Genomic DNA, 20,495 nt, shown 5'->3' on the forward strand with positions numbered 1-20,495 from the left:
TCCAGATTTATTAGCCATGATTGTGGAAGAACTGCTTGTAGGATGGACGTCAGTGATTCCATTTTGAAGCGCCTGCAGTTGACAAACTGATTCAGAGGGCGTAAATCCAGTACCGGTCTGAATGCCCCCGAGGCCTTCCGGACTAGAAAGAGCTTCGAATAGAAACCTAAGCCCTGTTGGGACTTCGGAACCCATTCCACTGCCCCCGAGTTCAGGAGTTGATCTACATACTCCTGTAACACTTGGTCCGAACCTGGTACCTGCGGGACTGAAGACATCTTGAACACATTGCGAGACGGCACCCTGTGGAACTCCAACTGATATCCTTCCTGAATCACCCTCAGGACCCATTGGTCTCTGATTTTTGAGGCCCAGACCGCATAAAAGGATGTTAGACGTGCCCCCACTCTGCTGGTCTGAGCCGGCCTGATCTCATTGCTTCTTCTCCGTATGGCTTGAGCTGAAAGTAGAACTTCTCCTATTGGGAGGCCTACTTTCCCCCCTTGTGGGCTTCCAATTCGTCTGTCTTCCGGCAGTCCTTCCATATCTAGGCTGTCTTGAACCCCGAAAGGACCTATTAATGGGGGAACTAGGCCTCCCCCCTTGACGCCTGAATCTCTTCTCCTGCGGCAAAAATACACTCTTGCCCCCGGAAGCTTTCTTAATGATGGAATCGAGTTTCTCACCGAAGAGCATCTCTCCCTCAAACGGCAACTGACATAAATTCCCCTTAGAGGCTGAATCCGCCAGCCATGGCTTCAACCACAAAGCCCTTCTTGAGGACACCGAAAGTGCCATAGTTCTTGAAGCTAGATGTACCAGATCTAGAGAGGTATCTGTCATGAAATCCACCGCTAGTTTCAATTCAGACAACATTTCACGTAACCCAGACCTTTTGACATTAGAAGAAATAGCATCTTCCAGGTTATTCAACCACACCTTCATAGCTCTTGATGTGGAGGTCATAGCTACTGCCGGTCTACAAGTTGCTCCTGCCGCTATAAACGTCTTCTTGAGGTTGGTTTCGATCCGTTTCTCCATTGGATCACGGAAAGCTGCTGCATCATCCACTGGCAGCGTCGTCTTTCTTGCCAACCTTACCACCGCAGCGTCGACTTTAGGCGGATTGTCCCACAATTTAGAGAAAGACTCCTCCACCGGATACTTTTTTGCAAACTTCCCCTGGATAACAAACTTTTTCTCTGTTCTCTTCCATTCAGAGCTGATGATTTCCTTAATTGAATCATGCACCGGGAAAGACACCTGTCTTTTCCTGACCGATGGGAAGAATTTATCTGCTGAACTAGACTTAGGTAGCTCTTCCGAAAGACATAGCGTCTTCCTTACTGCCTTTACCAGATTCTCTATCGCTGTAGGATCAAATGCAATCTCTTCCTCAGAAAACACTTCTCCCTCCTCTGAGAGTTCTGAATGTGCGTCCCCTGGAGAATACAATTCTTCATCTGACACATCCGATAGAGACTCATATGGCAAATCTCTGACCCTCTTAGCTTTCCTCTGTACCCCAGAGGTAGAAGCAGTAGCCTCTTGCATGCCTTGTACTACAGCTTGCTTGATGATGGAGACCAGAGCATCCAATTGTGGGGCTCCTGAAGGCTGAGGGTCTGCAGACGCTACTGGGTCCGTAGCTGAAGCCGCTTTCTTTGAGAGAGTAGGCTCCCCTTTCTGCAATTCAGTTGACATATGTAGGCTGAAAATGGAAAAGACAACCATCAGCCACTAATTATCGTTCTCTCTCATTACATCCATATATCCACAGCCAGCTTACCTAGGACCTTTGGGCTGAGATCCTTTTCCAGAGCCAGGCTGATCCATAGTAACCTGTAACACATTATTCCATAAGCATAAATTCAATTACAAAAGCAAGATTCCACTGGAAAGGCACTCACAGTCTGTAGCCGAGTGAACCAACGCTCTCCAACTTCCGGCGAAGTGTACTATCACATCCAGCCAAAACGCCAGCCTTGCACACACTGCCAGCGTCTTCTTATTGCGTCACTTCCTGACGCCGTTTTCCCGCGCGTCGGTCCGGTCGCGCGTCACTTCCGGGCGCGCGTCTTCCGCGTGTGTCACTTCCGGCACGCGTCACTCCGTTCGCGTCAACTCAGGCGCGCGTCTTACACGCGCTTCCGCGTCCGTACTCGACGCGCGTCCGCGTCAGTATTGGCGCGTGTGCTCTTCCATGGAACAAAACACTTTACCCAGCCTCGAATCCATCTGAAACGGCTGATCCTCTGGACTGCTTCATCCTCCTCTCTACCTTTAGGAGGGAATTCTTACAGCAGCTCCAGCACACAACCCTGCCCAACGGGTTCTTCTCACCACAACCCGTATAGGGTGCACTTGGAGGCATCAGAGGGGAGAGAGAGAGAGAGAGAGAGACCCACTCTGGTATGGTAAGCTTAGCAGCCTTTTAGCCATCTGTAGCAGCCTGTAGCAGTCTGTAGCAGCCTGTCGTGACCTGGACAGGAAAAAAGACGAGGATTGCTGGGAGGAGCAAGGTATTTATACCGATCGTTAACTCTTTCCTGTCCAGTGACCTGATAGGCGGGATTAACCCATGTTGGTGAATTGTCTGCCATGGGTGACTTGGGAAATAAATTTAAAAAGGAGAGAAAACACAAATAATAACTGAAAATATGCTAGGTTATTTGGCCCCTTGTGTCTTCAGGACTACATCTGGGCCTCATTAATTGAGAAATGAATTGCCTGAAGCAAGTTGCATCTTGGGTCCAACAACTGGAGTTATGTCATGTACTCTGAATCTTTATCTGGCTTCAGAAAATTCCATGTAACAGAATACAGCTGCTGCTGTAACAAACCATGCAGCTGCATCAGACTCACAGCAATGAATGAGAAGGGCAAAAATCTGATCACAGCAGCAGCATCTGATTAAGCAGAACATAATCCCCCCAAAACACACAAGATGTGCTGTAAGAAACAGCTCAGGCAAATCAGCATTACTCTTTTCAGGAATTCCTAGATGACATTATTAATGTCATTTTATTTATAAAGTGGGTTATAAAGGGTTAACATTAAGGGACACATTTACTGAGTTTGAGTGAAGGAATAGAATAAAAAAACCTTCGAATTTCTAATGTTTTTTTTGGCTACTTCGTCCATCGAATTGAATTGGCTACTTCGACCACAACTTCGAATCGAACGATTCGAACTAAAAATCGTTCGACTATTCGATAGTCTAAGTACTGTCTCTTTAAAAAAAACTTCGACCCCCTACTTTGCCATCTAAAACCTACCGAACCTCAATGTTAGCCTATGGGGAAGGTCCCCATAGGCTTTGCAAGCTTTGTTTGGTCAAAGAAAAATCGTTCGATCGATGTGTTCGATTCAAAGGATTTAATCGATCAAACGAATTGCGGTAAATCCTTTGTGTTCAATATTCGAAGTCGAAGGATTTACCTTCGGCAGTCGAATATTGAGGGTTAATTAACCCTCGATATTCGACCATATGTAAATCTGCCCCTAAAAGTATTTGTGATCGAAGGGAAATCGTTCGATCGATGGATTAAAATCCTTCGAATCGTTCGTTTCGAAGGATTTAATCGTTCGATCAAGCGATTTTTTCTTCGATCACAAATTGCTAGGAAAGCCTATGGGGACCTTCCCAATAGGCTAACATTGGTGCTCGGTAGGTTTTAGGTGGCGAAATAGGTGGTCGAAGTTTTTTTTAAAGAGACAGTACTTCGACTATCGAATCGTATATAAATATAATCCCACACATACATGTAATCCCATTCACTCATAAATGCAATACCAGTTTTACTTCTAATCCCAATCACTCATATGCATAATCCCACTAAAATATGTAATCCCACTCACTCATGCTTCCAATCCCACTCACCCATATGCATATCACTCATACTCATAATCCTACTCACTCATCATATGAGTTTGAGTGGGATTATGCATTTGAGTGAGTATGATTATGAGCATAAACAAGTGTGATTATGCATATGAGTGAGTGGGAGTATGCATATGAGTGGGAGTATGCATATGAGTGGGATTAAGCCTATGGGTGAGTGGTATTATGATCATGAGTGAGTGGGATTATGAGAATGAGTGAGTGGGATTAGGCATTTGAGTGATTATGCATATGAGTGAGTGGTATTATGATTATGATTGGGATTATGCATATGGGTGAGTGGGATTATGAGTATGAGTTGGATTATGCATATGAGGGAGTGGGACTATGCATATGAGGGAGTGGGATTATGATTATGCATATGTGTGAGTGGGATTAGGATTATGCATATGGGTGAGTGATATGAGTATGAGTGGGATTATGCATATGGGTGAGTGGGATTATGCATATCTGAGTGAGTGGGATTACATGCATGACTGAGTGGGATTACATTTATGAGTGACCTCCCTTTCTCTGATGCAGTTTGTTTCATTATGTTGTTGTGCAGACACCAAGGCATGGTTGGATATGCAAATATAAATGATGATTTAGCCGATAGAAAATCTCCGGCTGGTTGAAGCAGATCTTGCATTCAGGAAAACACTACGGAAAGAGTCTCTATTTCTGATGAACTCTCTGAAACCAACTGAACTTAAAAGTGTTGGAACGTGAACAACCCCTTTAACGATTTTACCTGCAACAGATTATGGAAGCAGATGGGTTGACTTTAAAGCCACCCTCCTAACAAATGTTGTCAGTAGACTGGCTTGTACTGAAGGTTGGTGCCTTCCAATGCTTACGATGCCTCTTTACCAAGTCAGCTCGTTATTTTTTTTCCCTTCTAGATGTACTCCAATCAACTAATAAATGAAGTGATTTTGAAATGAAAAGGTCTAAAAGCAACAATAGAAAGGGACTGCTGAGAGGAGAATAAACAAAGTAAATATTGCATGTCTTCAGTTGTAAATCTGACAATGTATGCACTTTAGAAGTATTCATCATAAAATTATTTATTGAAAGCCTTACATGATTTTTTTTTTCAATGTGCAATGCCAAGCATTTTCTGTTGTGGTGTAAATATGTTCTTTAAAATGATGACTTGTGCTTCAAACCTGACAGACTGAACTGGGTTTGCCAGAAGCTAGGAGAACGCCACCTGCCTGAATATGTAATGCTGTCTGCAAAGTCTGTTAAGAGTTGGAATTTGTAATACTGTTTGCAAAGAGAAGAGAATAAAGGAATGGGGCTGCTGTTCATGGTTTGGGCTAGGATGTGGATTCCAGTAAAATTAATGCAATGCTTCCTACTTTGTGGGAGCAGTATTAGCACAAGTACTTTACAGAGATGGGAGTGGAAGAACTGGCCTGCAGAAAGCCCTGACCTCCTCGCAACTAACCACCTGTTACATGAACTACAAGATAGGTTCATATACAAAGTAATTTGATATAGCTCAACTCAAATGTATTAAATATAAATTATAAATTGTTTAAAGCGCTGAGGTACTTTTACAATTTGTGGGTAGTGGCAAAAAATACCATCATCTTAATATGTGTATATTTATATAATACACAAAAGCCATGAATATCCTGTAAATTATATCCTTATAAACGGTGAGTTCTGATGTCATCAGTTATAAACGGTGAGTTCTGATGTAATTTCTGTCACATGACTCACCGAAACTTGTGTATTATAATAAATAAAGTACCCCCAGTTGCAAAATATGAGGATATTAGAAGTTACCTCGGAGTTTCATGACCTGTATAAAAACACTCGGCCTTCGGCCTCGTGTTTTTATATGGTCATGAAACTCCTCGGTAACTTATAATATCCTTATATTTTACAAAAGGGGGTACTTTATTCACTATATTATTCACACTTATCCTGTTTTTACAGTGACCTGGGTGTATATAGCCCAGGTCTTGTGCTTCTGGGTTTGCAGAATTTAATGATCAAAGATACAAAGGAAGGAGTCGCACTCACAGAGTTAGACGAGTGGTCCGGGTGCGCCCCAAACCCGTAGTTTAGGGGGAAATCCTTGAAGGGCAAAAAGAAAGTCAGCAAGCACTCCGGACACCGGTCGTTAAGATAAAATGTTGAAGTTTATTTCAGTAAATTAAAATCATCAGCATCCTGACGCGTTTCATATCACTACAAGATAGCCCTCACTGCCCAATATCAGTAGCATTCTTGTGCAAAAATGGGATTAAATTCCACCACCAATGTTTCACAAGCCTTCCCCCAGAGAATGTTATGCAGGTACAAAATATATTATCTGGAATTCTTGGGAGCTGGGGTTTTCTAGAAAATGAATCTTTCTGTAATTTAAGCCTGCTAAAAATCATTTAAACATTAAAGAAACTCTATAGGATTGTTTTACCACAAATATTGTTTCAATCAGCCACCATCAAGTACAAACTACTGTTGAACAACAATTATTTGTTTAAAATTTACTTTGTATAGCCTTTTTATTCTGAGCCTTCCAAATAAGATCCCATACATGTACCAGTAAAGGAGGCCTGGACAGTGATTCAAAATAGACCCTGGCAGGGAGGTCTAAACAGCCTCATCAGCTGTTAATTCAGAATGATATAATGGTCAAACAGCTTTCTGGGAACATTAGAGCAGGAGTCCCCAACTTTTTTTTACCTGTGAGACACATTCAAATATAAAAAGAGTTGGGGAGCAACACAAGCATGAAAAGGTCCCTTGGGTGCAAAATAATGGCTGTGATTGGCTATTTGGTCGTCCCTCTGTGGACTGGCAGCCTACAGGAGGCTTTACTTGGCACTATACTTACTGTAGTTTTCATGAAATAAAACTTGCTTCCAAGCCAGGAATTCAAAAAATAGCGCCTGCTTTGAGGACACGGAGAGCAACATCCAAGGGGTTGGTAAGCAACATGTTGCTCACGAGCTACAGGTTGGGGATCACTGCCTTAGAGCAATAATGTAGGCTACCTTTTACCAATTAATAATAATTAATAATACACAGCTGGAAACATTTGAAAAGCAGATCTAATTGCAAGAAAGGCTAGGTACTGGCAATACCAAGGAATTATACAATGCAAATACGGACTACTGTAAACAAGAGAACAGAAGCCAAAACACTCACACACATGAAAATTACAATGCAAAACAAATTATATTTGTCATGGCTCAGCTCAAATTATTCAACATGTAAAACTCATACCATTCAAATGTTAAACTAGAATTCATCAACATACTTCTAAGGAGCTTAAAATTAAAGATCATGGGGTAATTTATTATGGCTTCAGGCAGCAAAGCAAGAGCACATACCTTAGTGCAGAGTAAGTGCAGAGTAAGTGCAGGCAGCACTGTATTCACGGGGGGTGAATGTCTCTGTGCTCTGGAACAGAGACCTGCAGTAATTAATTTAGGCAGGAAAGCAGGCTGCAAATATTTTTATTCTAATTTAAGGCAAAGAGTTCTTCAGAAAGGTAAACTTGAAGAACTAATGAGAAAGACTTGATGCAGCAAGGTTTGTCGATACAAAAGGTATTAACAAGTATGGTTGAGTGAGGATGGTAATTAAACATGGATGAGATTAGGAACAAATGTATTGACCCCTGGAAGGTAAAGCAACAAATGGGTCTTTATCTTTTTCTTTCAAAGAAGATGACACTATTGATTAACAGTCTTCAAGAATTAGTGAAGGATTCAAAGATCAATCAAATGTAGATTTAGCAGAAGCAGTAAACCAGCCAAAGTAATGTTGCATATTAACAAGAAATTCAAATTCCTCCTGAAAATATTTTCTATCCAGATGTAGAAGGATTATCTTTGGTGGTAAGCAAATTCATCAATTCATCTGGAAATATGCAAAGAACAGGTGGGTGCACAGAAATGCCGTAACCCATATTATTACTAGCTTTAAAACACCAGTTATTATCTAGAACTGGTAAAGCAATTTACTAAGGGGCTAAAACTGGCCACTATATGTAGATTATCAGAATATTATATATAATACATAGCTATCTATACATGTATATATATATATATATATATACAATATAATAATATAACAAATAACCCTATTGTGCAATATGGCTGCATACAAGGATAGCCAAAATGCACTAAACAGGCAGTTAGACCCATGGACAACCAAATCATTATGTCACATATTATATACAGTATGAACCTTGTGGGTTTATTACATGACTGCACGGCAAGGTGAGGAGATGAAAATCTTGGTTAGACTAAAACTGCCAGTTAGTGACACCTGTATAGACAGAAGTCAGGAAAACAACAAGACAGAATATTTCCATTAGACAGCATAAAAAAGGTAAATAATGCCACATTTCGGCAACCAAGAGTTATGAACAGATGGCTTAAAAGAGAAGGAAAGTGTTTTTATACTGGGGGTGCCAAAAGTTATTCACCCCCAAGTATTTGTATTTACTTACCTGACACCCTGGGATGGTGCTTCTATCAGCAGAAAATTGCACCGGCCCAGCAAGAAACACCATGCGATTATTAATAGGTGAAATACCCATTTAAATATCCACATTCAAATGGCAACTACTGTCAAAAGCACAGTACTTCACTCTAATCAAAATAGGCACGTGCAAACTGTAAATCCTTTCATCTATATTACAGATGGGTTTAGCTTGCGCATTAATCCCTAGGGAAAGGTCTCCTAAAGCACCTGGATTTTGCCACTGGGGAGAGGCCAGATGTCAAGCGATTTCTGCTTTGGCCCAGCTGTTTGGATTTTCATTAAAGGGATTCTGTCATGATTTTTATGATGTCGTTTTTATTTCTAAATTACACTGTTTACACTGCAAATAATTCACTCTACAATATAGAATGTCATTCCTGAACCAGCGAGTGTATGTGCTTTCAGAAAGAACCAGAACTTTAGGATGGAACTGCTTTCTCCTACTCAATGTAACTGAATGTGTCCCAGTGGGACCTGGATTTTACCATTGAGTGCTGTTCTTAGATCTACCAGGTAGCTGTTATCTTGTGTTAGGGAGATGCTATCTGGTTACCTTCCCATTGTTCTGCTGATGGGCTGCTGGGGGGGGGTGATATCACTTCAACTTGCAGTACAGCAGTAAAGAGTGACTGAAATTTGGCTTCTGTGCTCTCTATGCTGGCGATACTGTCCCACTGGACCCCCACCAGCAATGTAAAGGTAACTGTAGAGGTTATGGAGGGGCGGTATCATGAAGGCAGCCTCAGACGGCCTTAGCTCTGGGATCCCCCAGCATCCTCAACTCTTCAAAGCATTTTCTCTTCCAGTGTAATTACACGTTCATGACTTGTGACATTAGCCTAAAGCAGATACATTTTTATACGTTAATTGGCTGCAAGTTTAGCCCCTGATGAGTATGATCCATGAGGTTTACTAAAGTCAACTGTCTGTTATAGAGGAATGCCCGCATCTGATGTATCAGTTTAGAGTGTGTCCGCCTGGTTAAAGCTGCTACAGGGAAACACCAGGGAAGAAATGTAAAGCAAGAAACTGTAGAGAAAAAAAAAAAATCTACAAAAAGTCATTATTTCAGGTGTATGATCTGAAAACAACTGAAACGAAAGCGAACAACACCTTTAACTGCCAAGCAAGTAGGCAGGAGAATGCTCTGACTGGCAAGCATGTAGTACTTATGTGCTTGTAGTAAAGGGCTTCCTTGCTGCACTAGCAGTTTGCTGCTGTGTTGCAAATCTGGCCCCCAAACCCCTAGGCAACAAGTCATGGCAGCTGTTGCAATTGTTGCAGGACCTGATTTCCAGTGCCCCAAGGGCCGCCCACTCACTTCCTGTTGCGTAGGCTCTACAAACCTAGGATCCTAAACGCTGTCAAGGACCCCCCTGTATGCAGAAATGGTAAGTGCCCTTTCTTTACACACTACACATTTTACTAAAGTTAGCTTTTCTTTGTTTTTCTGGCTTTTTTCTTTTGCATGTTTTTGCATATTCTGACCGCTAACCATGCTCTCAGATCAGTTATTTTTTATTTCGTTGATTTGACGAACTGTGTTTGCTTTTTGTGATTTTAATGAGGTTTTGTGCTTGCATTGTTGTTCCTTTTTTTAGCTCTGTTTTGCAGTATGGTAGTTTGTAGTAGAAAGACATAATTACCCATTTTGGATTCAACAGAATATGTACTTTACAAGTGAAGTGATTTTTGGAAATGTCACCAAAACTGCCAAACCAAATTGAGGAAAGCAACTTGGTAATTTGGAGTAGCAAGTCATGCATTTCCATGCATGATTAAGTATTTCTTCCCTACATTTCCCTAACTAGATGGGTTTTAAGCACACTTCATAGATTAAAGTCTACTTAACCAGCCATCTGCAGTCATTAGCAAAATGAGCTTGTTTCATGCGAGGCAATCAAATTATTGGGACTAACATATAGCACAGCTCTAACTACTTAACTGCTTACAATTTATATAAATAGATCTTTTAATATCATTATACAAAAGGTAGATAGCATTACACGGTAAACATTCCAACTCTAACTCTTTTTCTGATCGGACTTTTAAAGGGGAAAACCACCAAACTTTTTTTCTAGATTTATAAAACCCCAATGGTGTTAAAAGTCAGAATAAAAGAGCACTCCAACTCAGACCTGCCGAGTTCATGTAGAATTCAATGGCAGATGTCACTGAAAAGGGTATCTGGGATGCTTAGAAAAGAAGCTAGAAAAAAAATACAGATGGAACATAACGTTATGCACTAACCCTAACATTAACACTAAACACTCACCTTCAATCCTTGCTACATTACTAGGATTACTTGACAATCTAACCTTTTTACCCTTTAGACATCACTTTATGCCCTATTCAGGTCTGCAAGGAAGATCAAGTTTGTTATTCCCCAAACCTCTTGACCACTGCAATGAATCTGATGCAAATATGCCTCTCTTGATTTCTATGCAATTCACATCATGAATTCATATAGGATGAGAATGTTTTATATTCAGAAAACTAATGTCACATGTTTTGGTAGACAATATAAGAGTAGAACCAATGAACTACAATGAACTTTTTTTGCTGCAGTACTAGGGTTAGGATGTTCCCCAGATGTTCAGCATTTATACAACTCTATTCATCATATCTCTATGGGCCTGATCAACACCAATATTATTCTATCAGTATTTGACATTAGGGAAAAAAACAAATTCTATATCTGAATAATTAGCATTTTTTCCATTCAGTTGTTTTTGTCAATTTGAGTAATCAGGAAAACATAACATACTTTTTGTACATGATTAACTCTTTGGATATCTATAGCGTTGCCACCTTTTCTGGGGCAAGAAATCAGCAGGGGGATGGATGAGGTTGGAGGCGGGCAGGACTAGCGACATCAGGTGTGGGACTGGTGACATTGGGGGCGGGACTGGTGACATGGCGATCATCGATTGGCTGATCACCATGTCATTATTTTCACTGTCCTATCCATATTTCCAAATTAGGAAATCCAGACCGGAAAGGTTTCACCCGGACAGCCCTTACAAATATCGGGTGAAATCCGGACTGGTGGCAACCCTAGATATCTAAGCTACACAATACGTTGCAAGAAGACACAGAAATGTGAGTACTTTCATTACCAGAGTACATCGGTGTATCTTTATTTAGTTGACAACAACAATAAAGGTGATAATTCACATTACTTTTTAATGATAATCTCTCTATGATACCAGGGGACACAACATCTTCTGTGTGAAATATGCTTAGCCGAAAATGTATTCATAACCTAGGACTAGTACTGGCAGACTGCTTGGCACAAGACCTCAGTACTACAGTTTATGTATTTGTTGCATTTAAATGTACGTGGCTTGTTGTTTTATTTGACATATGAAACTTGGTAGTATTGGTGTACTAAGACATATAAAACGCAGGTATGACATTTGTCACCAATTTGCATTGTATACGTTTACTTGAAGTTTCCTACGAAATATAAAAAATCACTTTTAAAGCTTGAAAACTCTGGGCTGGAATGTGACAGCCACTAACTGCATCAGACACCAAAAACCTACAGGCTGAAGCATTTAACTCCTGATAACACTGACCCCAGTCAGTACTGTGTGAATGTGATAGTGAACTTACACTGTATACTTCACTGGGGCAGAGACTGTTGTAAATGTTGTAAAAACATCTGTTAAGTAGTAATTTACCCCAGGTGGGTTACATTTACAGCAGAGCTGACACCAGCAGTATAAAAGTGCTGTGTAAAATGTAGGATGAAAATGTAGATGAACGGTCCTAAACTTCAACCTTACGCGTATTTAGGCTGAGAGTTAGATATCAAACATTGGATCATATTCACAGCTACTGGCCAGCATACTGCAACTCTAGTATGGCTTCCTGGGTTTATTTAAAAACAAAACCCACAGCCAAGCTTTTATAAACTTTCCATTGTTGCATTGACCTCATGGCAAACTTGAGCTGTTATATTTTTGAAGTCCACAATACAAGCTGCTTACTCTACCCACCTCTTCTTATGTGACTTTATAATCACTCTGCATATTTTTGGTCCCTCGTTGGCAATGGACGCGTATCCTGATAAATCTGCATACGTGTCCACCAGACTTGGGGAAAACTGTGCATGAGTAATAGTTTAGTGTAAAAATGAAAACTGGGTAAATAGATAGTCCGTGCAAAATAAAACATGTTTCTAATATAGTTAGTTAGCCAAAAATGTAACGTATATTGAAAAGATTTTTTCATTTTGCATGTGCTATTTACCTTGTTTTTATTTTTATACTGAACAGTTCCTTTAAGACAGTTGGTTTAAAATGCACATTCTTGGATCACAGACCACAGGTAGCAGTTTGGTTGTGAGCAGGCTGTAAGGGAAAGAGATTCAAAGTTTCAACAGGTGCTCCCAAAGGTATTAACCACGCACTTTAAGTTAGAAAACATACATGTGCGGCATTAGTTCTCCTTTAAAGGGGCAGTATACCACCACAGGCATTTGCTGAACATACTTTTTGCCATGTGTTTTACCTTTGAAAGACCTATAGTTTCTGTATTCTCCTGAACTGGGGAAAAACAGAGACTCAAGCTACTTTATGTATGTTCCTTGCAAGCTAGATAGATTACCAGTATCCAACCCCCTCCCATCATCCTTTATTTTAACGCCATAAATCCATTATGCAGGGGGCTTATCAATATCTCAGTGGGTTCTCAGATACTGCTCAGGCAGAGGAATATTTTAGGCCTATACACAAAAGAAGGCTGAGATAGTAAACAATGTTTGCCAAGTGACATAGTAGTAAGTAGAATATTACATATTTCATGAAGGCATGAACACAGGGATGTGGGGAGGCAAACTTTCATGACTTGGCTCTACTAAAGTAAGTTTTCTGACCATTCACCCTTCAAAAGATGTCTTTAGTAGCACATGAGATGCAGCTGCACTCTAAACACATGTCCCTGGATACACAATGCCTTAGGCAAAACAGAATATCCTTTCTGACAACAATAACAGACTAATAAAACAGGAAACACTGCAAGGACATGGGTATTGCACATTTGATTGGGATCAATGCTGGTAATGTAACCATGCATAAAGTGCATTAATGAATAACAAATTATATACTAAAATTTTGCTCTGCATTTTTTTTATTGCAAAAGACAAACTAAAAATGTATTTTTTTTAAGTCACATAGGTTTAGGTTAGAAAACAACTTTCTGGACCAGCCCAGACGTAGGGCCATATTTTCTATATAGCTGTAGTGCACTAGGGGAGGTAGTCCTGTGGTGTCTATAGAGAACAAAATGAAATGTTTAAAATAAGTCTCCCAGCTTGACTAAATCCTGCAATGGAGTCAGTGCTGATCAGCAAGGGGGCATTTGGAGGTCCTATGCCTACGGCAGCACCAGGCTTAACTAGAACACTGCCCAGAGGTTCAGCAGACATATAATTGTAACAGCCAATGCCTTGAAAGGAGAACTTAACCCTAAAAATGTGGCTTAAAATATCATATTTTATATACTGCACTTATTGCATCAGCCTAAAGTTTCAGCTTCTTAATAGCAGCAATGACCCAGGGCTTCAGATTTGTCCCAGGGGGTTACCATCTTGGAAAGTGTCTGTGACACTCACATGCTCAGTGGGCTCTCAGCAGCTGTCGAGAAGCTAAGCTTAGGGGTTGTTGCAAATTATCAAGCAGAAAATGAAGTTGGCCTGTAATATAAGCTGATGCTACAGAGCTGATTATTAAATTCTGATGCTAATTGCACTGGTTTCTGTGCTGCCATGTAGTAATTATCTGTATTAATTACTAATCAGCCTTATATTGTGACATTTATATTCTATGATTACTGTATATTTTGAATCGGTCCCTAAGCTCAGTAACTGACAGCAGCACAGAGCATGTGCAGTGAATCACCAGAGAAGGAGATGCGGAGCTACTGGGGCATCTTTGAAGGCACAGATCTTCCCTGCTAAAGGGTTGTGGTTGCCTTGGGCTGGTACAGGAACCCAAAACATAATGCATAACATTTCTGCGGTACTTCTTTAGTTTAGGCTTTAGGTCTCCTTTAAAAAGCCTCTCACAGACTTGACACATGCTACAGAAATATAGATAACTCATTAATAAATAAATTATATTCCTGCAGGGGATCAGGTATCCTCAGAAATTATCAAAAAACTTGCAGGGAGAAGATGTTATATTTGACAAAGAAACGCTTGATACGCCCCATCCCTGCCTATTGTCCTAAAAACGTAGACTTTGTCCACTATTTATGTGCGGGTCTGAAGCAGCAGGTTCAGTCCAGTATTCATGTTAACTATTTAGGCTGTGGTAAGGTAGTCACCTGTACAGTTTTGACCTGGAAAACCCAGTTTTTTGAAGGGCTGCCTGGGTCAAAACTGTCTGCCCAGTTTTCCAAATTAGGAACCACCAAACTGCAAAACTGTGTTAGTGTATATGTATATACTATGAGTGTTTTGGGAGTTTTTTTTTTTTTTTAGGAAAAGATTTTTTTTTTCAAATTGCCTAAAATCTTGCATTTTGCAGCATCTGATTTCATGCATCATGCATGAAACAGTCTAATACCGAATTTGTATTTCATTACCATGTCGCCCATTATCCAGAAAGTTCCATATTACGTAAAGGTTGTCTCCCGTAGGCACGACTTTATCCAAATCATTATCCAAAATGTATTTATTTAATTCCAAAACTTATTAAATTTTTCAAAAATGCAAAAAGCAAAACAATCCTATTGGGTTTATTTAATGTTTACATGATTTTAATTATGCAATATTTTGGATTCGGCAGAACCCCCAAATCCTTTGCGAAAGATTCGGCCGAACACCGAACTGAATCCTAATTTGCATATTCAAATTAGGGGTGGGAAGGAGAAAACAGTTTTTACTTCCTTGTTTTGTGACAAAAAGTCTTCATATGCAAATTAAGATTCAGTTCAGCCAGGCAGAAGGATTCGGCCGAATCCAAATCATGCTGAAAAAGGCAGAATCCCAAACCGAATCCTGGATTCGGTGCAACCCTACATGATTTTGTAATAGACTTAGGTTTTGATGATCCAAATTACGGAAAGATTCATTACCCGGAAAATCCCAGGTCCCAAACATTCTGGATAACAGGTCCCATATAAGTTCAAGTGTATCGATGTAACAACTTTACACTGTCCCCCCACACACAAAATGTATTTTCTCAGCGCTCTTCAAGAACCCAGGAACCTCCCTGTCCCTCAGCCTGCCTGAATGCGCATTCACTTTTTCTTTAGGTAAGGAGACTATAGAGGTGTCTGGTCTGGGCCCCCCTCTCCCCCCTCTTTGGCTGAGGGGATCTGCTTCTATAATTACACCACTATAATTACACAAAAAACTCTGCCACCTAAAACCTGTAAGATGTTGCAGAAGTCAATGGGAAGTGTATCTTCAGCATTCAAGCAACCTTTAATACAATAGTCAAGATTTACACAGTTTAAAAATGAATGGAACAATATGATTTCCTTGATTAGAATATTCCAAATAAATATTTTGCTGACAGCGAAACTACTTCACAACAAATCATGAGATAGGGCGTCTGCTCTTTTGTTCTAGAAAATGGTATTTTGCCAAAGCGGAGCTCCTATAGCCAAGACATTGTCAGATCATCTGAGAGTAATCTGATAATATCAGTTGTTATTGGTAATATTAGAGAAATCACAAACTGCGTATGCCTAATTCATATTACCAGGAGAAGGGGACAGGGGGCTCAAACTGAAAAAGGAACTAGGAATGTCATCTGGCTCTGTATTTTTTCCAAGAAAAAAAAAACAATTTTAGTCTGAGGGGAATCTGTACAAAATAGAAAATGTCATTCATTTCAGGATCCTCTGCACTTGCTTACCTTTTGAAGCTATGTTTTATATACTGGATTACAACATCAGCTATATTTTCATAGTAAACTTTCACTTGCCCTACAGGAATATCAAAGGAAAGCAGACTGTAACAACCAATAAAAGTGATGTTGAGAAGAATACCATTATCTATGGCGTTAAGTAGCCTTACCAAACACAAAAATCACCCTCCACCAATGGCATGGCACAAAATAATCATTTAAAGGATACGTAAGCCTTTAAATTAAGTGAACGTAAAATGCACTTTTGCAATGTACATTCATTATTTATTTTGTTTTAATTCCAAGATATTAAAATGATACATGTACTATTAATATGTATTACTTTTAGTATAACACCACCCACCGCCTGCTGATCAGTTTCCAACCAGTCTGCCCACCAAGTAGTCAAAGGAGTTATCAGGGGAAAGAAAGAGGCTGCTCTGATGTTCTGCTTAGGAAAGGTTTTTAATTTTTCTCCTAAGCAGAAGAACGTAGAAGCAGCCTCTTTCTTTCTCCTGACAACTTCCTTGACTACTTTGTGGTCAGAATAGTCAGAAAATGACCAGCAGGTGACACTATTGTAACAAAATTCATTCATATTAACAGTACATGTATCTCTTAATATCTTGGAATTAAAGAAAAATAAATAATGAATGTACATTGCAAAAAATCTTAGAATAACACCCTCATATCTTAGAATAACACCCTCATCAATTGTGCATTCATTTATTTTCAAGGTTTGCTTATCCTTTAAGTTTATCTAATCAAGAGCTTTGCGCTGCAGACATTATTTTTGTTTGGCTCAACTCAAATCAATTAGTCACAAATGTAACTGTATTATTACTGTCTGTTGGCAAGACAATACAGCAGCACAGGGATGCCAAACCAGAAGTGCTTGTATCGCCCCCCCCCCAACCAATATTTAAAGGTTTATTTAACACCATGAGAGGTGTCAGCATTTTGAATCCACAGCAACAACACTTAGAGATAGATCTGCAGCAGCTACTCGTTACGGATACTCATTACAGATACCTGCAATATCTATGAATGCCTGCTAAAAACAGTCATCTGTGCCAACTATGCTGCTGTGCCATATTTACAGTGATTCCAAATGCCCATAGAGGGAAGCAGAGACTACTAATGTGACATTTAGCCTTCACTGCAAGTGGGCAGTATTCTTAGCAGCTCCGACCCGAGTAGCAAACAAAGGGGTATATTTATTAAAAAAAAAAGAGTTAATTTAGAGACGTCCGCAGTCCACTAGAGTGAAATTCCGTCACTCTCCCTTCATTTCTATGGGATTTTGAAAGGTGTATTAACCAAAGGATGAATTTTCACTTTCACCCATTGATAAATACTCTTTTAAAAATCCCATAGAAATGAAGGGAGAGTGGCGGAATTTCACTCTAACAGACTTCAGCCATCTCTAATTTCACTCTTTGATAAATATACCCCTAAAGCTGGCCATAGATGTAAAGATCTTTAAAAGATCTTTTCGTTATCATGAGACCACGATTATCTCTAAATGATCGCTTAAATGTATGATTTGTCCATCAACTAAAAAGACCATGTCAGGCAATATTGCTAGGAAAACTGAGCTGCCTGCCTGGCCCTGCAAACATAGATTGATTGCACTGGGACCCATAAAAAATGTTGTAACCTGGCTTATCAATTTTCTGACAGAGGTCGGATGAAAAATCGTAAGATATACGATCGTTCGATTCCCACTAACTTCACGATAATTTGATGGATTGGTCGGATTGCGCTAAAATCGGTCGTTTAGTAAAGAAAAATTTTTGCGTCTATGGGGACCTTAAGGGTCAGGGCACACGCTCAGATTCAGGAACAGATTAGTTGCCCGGTGACAAATCTCTTCTTTAGGGCAACTAATCTCTCCGAACTGGCTCCAGCCATCCCGCCGACGATTTAGATTCTAGCCTGAGGGAGCCAGTTCGGGGAGATTAGTCGACCTGAAGAAGAGGAGATTTGTTGCCGGGCGACTAATCTCCCCAAATCTGAGCGTGTGCCCTGACCCTAAAGGTAGACCCTAAAGGTAGAACTACATGGGAGACTTGTTGCAGCATTCATCTGACATAACACAACAGCAGCATCTGCATCCAACAGTTGTGTCAGATGAACGCTGCTACACCATCCGACACTGCTATTGCTTACCTTAGTCTCCGTCGCAGCGCGTCGGATCTGTTGGAAACTCACTGAAGTCGCCCATGTAGTTCTAATACAGCACCAGAAAGAAACTCGCATCCCCCCCCATCTGGAGGAACGAGAGACAAATTGCGAATCCAAACCACAATGGGCAGAAAGCTTCCTGTCTTATTACTGCCACATGGGCAAGAATAGGCACCCTGCAAGCCTTCAGCTGTAGTCTAACTACAACAAACAACACGTTCCTGAGAGAAAAGATCAGCAGGAGGCATGAGGGAAGTTAGACAAAAGCTGGATGGGTGCTGAGGCCAATGTATGTTTATTCATGTATATAGTGCCACACATGTACATTATAGCCCACACACACACAAAGGGAAGATCCCCAGTGAATGAGAAAGTGCACGGAGTTGATACAAGTGAGGCTGCAGCCGGGACACATCAGCCAACAGGATGGGAGAGGCAGACAGCAGTTTAGGGCAGACAGGAGTCAGACAGCAGTTTAGGGCAGACAGGAGTCAGACAGCAGTTTAGGGCAGACAGCTTCCCGACTCACTTCATCCCTGGGGCAGATGCAAACAACACAACAGCTCATTCTGATCCCAACGGGGAACTGTACTTACTCGGCTGAGGCTCGGGAGAATGCCGGGGAAGCAACCTTGCTGCACGGGCTAAACTTTCCAAGCCCGAGTGACAAACAACTCCCTCGCGTAAGTCCACTTCACAGAAGGTTCCCGGTCAGTACGAACGATCCCAAAACAAAAAAAAAAAAGCGCTGCGACAACTGTCACCTCAGGTTTTCGCGGAGCAGCTAGCTAGAGAAATAGGAGAGACCGCTGCCGCAGACACTGCCTCCCGTACACGCCTTGCTTCTAGTCTTGTCTTCGCCTCCAACCCAGAGCTGTCAATCAGCGCGTACCACGTGACTCGGAGCCCTCTTCAAAACGCGCGTTCCTGACAACTGCTCTGTCGACGGCGTCACGAAGGCACGCCCCGACCAAAGCTGTTCTCTTTTTGCTCTGTGGAAGTGAATGAACAGCAATGGTCTCGTGTACCAGTCTCTAAAGAACAAAAGTTATTGTACCCCAGCCGTCTGGACTGGAAGTCAAAATAGCTCCTGGCATCCCAAGTACACAGAGGCCCAACAAGCCCCCTACCACAGCCCACTCTGGCAATTTACAGCAGCCCCTCAGCATTTGCCACATCCCACAGATTGCCATTCAGGGCCTGTACCCCAGGGTATAAATAAATAGCCAAAAGGGGCATTTAGTTCAGGCTCTACCATCCTATTTGACAGCTCTTTGTTTTTATTAATACTAGGGATGTACCGAATCCGGGATTCGGCCCTTTTCAGCAGAATTCAGCCAAATCCTTCTTCTCAGCCGAACCCGAATCCTAATTTGCATATGCAAATTAGGGGCGGGAGGGAAATTGCGTGACTTTTTGTCACAAAACAAGGAAGTAAAAAATGTTTTCCCTTCCCACCCCTAATTTGCATATGCAAATCCTGATTCAGTTCCGTATTCGGCCAAATCTTTCGGGGGTTCTTGTGAATCCAAAATACTGGATTCGGTGCATCCCTAATTAATACTTTACCTGCTGGAGCAAATGTTTCTATTCATCCTCATCATTTTGTTATTTAGAGCCTGCATGTTCCACAGCGTGTTATATTAAATTAGTACGAACAGGTTATTACAATAGTTTAGCAAATAAGGATTACAAAATAAAAAAACAGCACCCTAATTGTAAGAGCTTACAGTTTAAAAAGGAATATGTGGGAAACATAAGGATTATGGGGGGGAAAAAAGGGTCTTTTCAGTACTGGGTGCAGATGTTTTTCAGGAAAAAAGTTGCAAAATATCCTTACCACCCATTAGGGTTGCCACCTGGCCGGTAAAAATTATGGCTGATCCCAATGTTATTAATAGGCAAAAAAGATAAATACATAGGAAAACTGGTATTTTTTTCCCAGAAAAGGTGGCAACCCTACCACCCATTGATAAATACATCCCCACAAAGTGTGGTTTGAACCTCCAAAATTGAGGAACCTTCTGATTTAAAGGGAACCA

At 40.8% G+C, this 20,495-nt stretch overlaps 1 protein-coding gene across 6 annotated transcripts in view; it reads right to left on the minus strand.

Moving 5' to 3' along the window:
• fam126a.S (family with sequence similarity 126 member A S homeolog) overlaps window positions 1-19,611 on the minus strand; it is a 66,389-nt gene extending 46,778 nt beyond the window's left edge. The window contains exons 1-2 of one of the 6 annotated variants that reach the window (XM_041567136.1): window positions 19,050-19,605; window positions 16,276-16,345 (exon numbers count right to left, since the gene is read on the minus strand). The gene's annotated coding sequence lies outside the window, so the exon portion shown is untranslated. 6 annotated transcript variants of the gene reach the window in all.
• Between the last annotated feature and the right edge of the window lie 884 nt (window positions 19,612-20,495).

This window comes from Xenopus laevis, chromosome 6S (assembly GCF_017654675.1).
Source record: "Xenopus laevis strain J_2021 chromosome 6S, Xenopus_laevis_v10.1, whole genome shotgun sequence".
NCBI lineage: Eukaryota > Metazoa > Chordata > Amphibia > Anura > Pipidae > Xenopus > Xenopus laevis.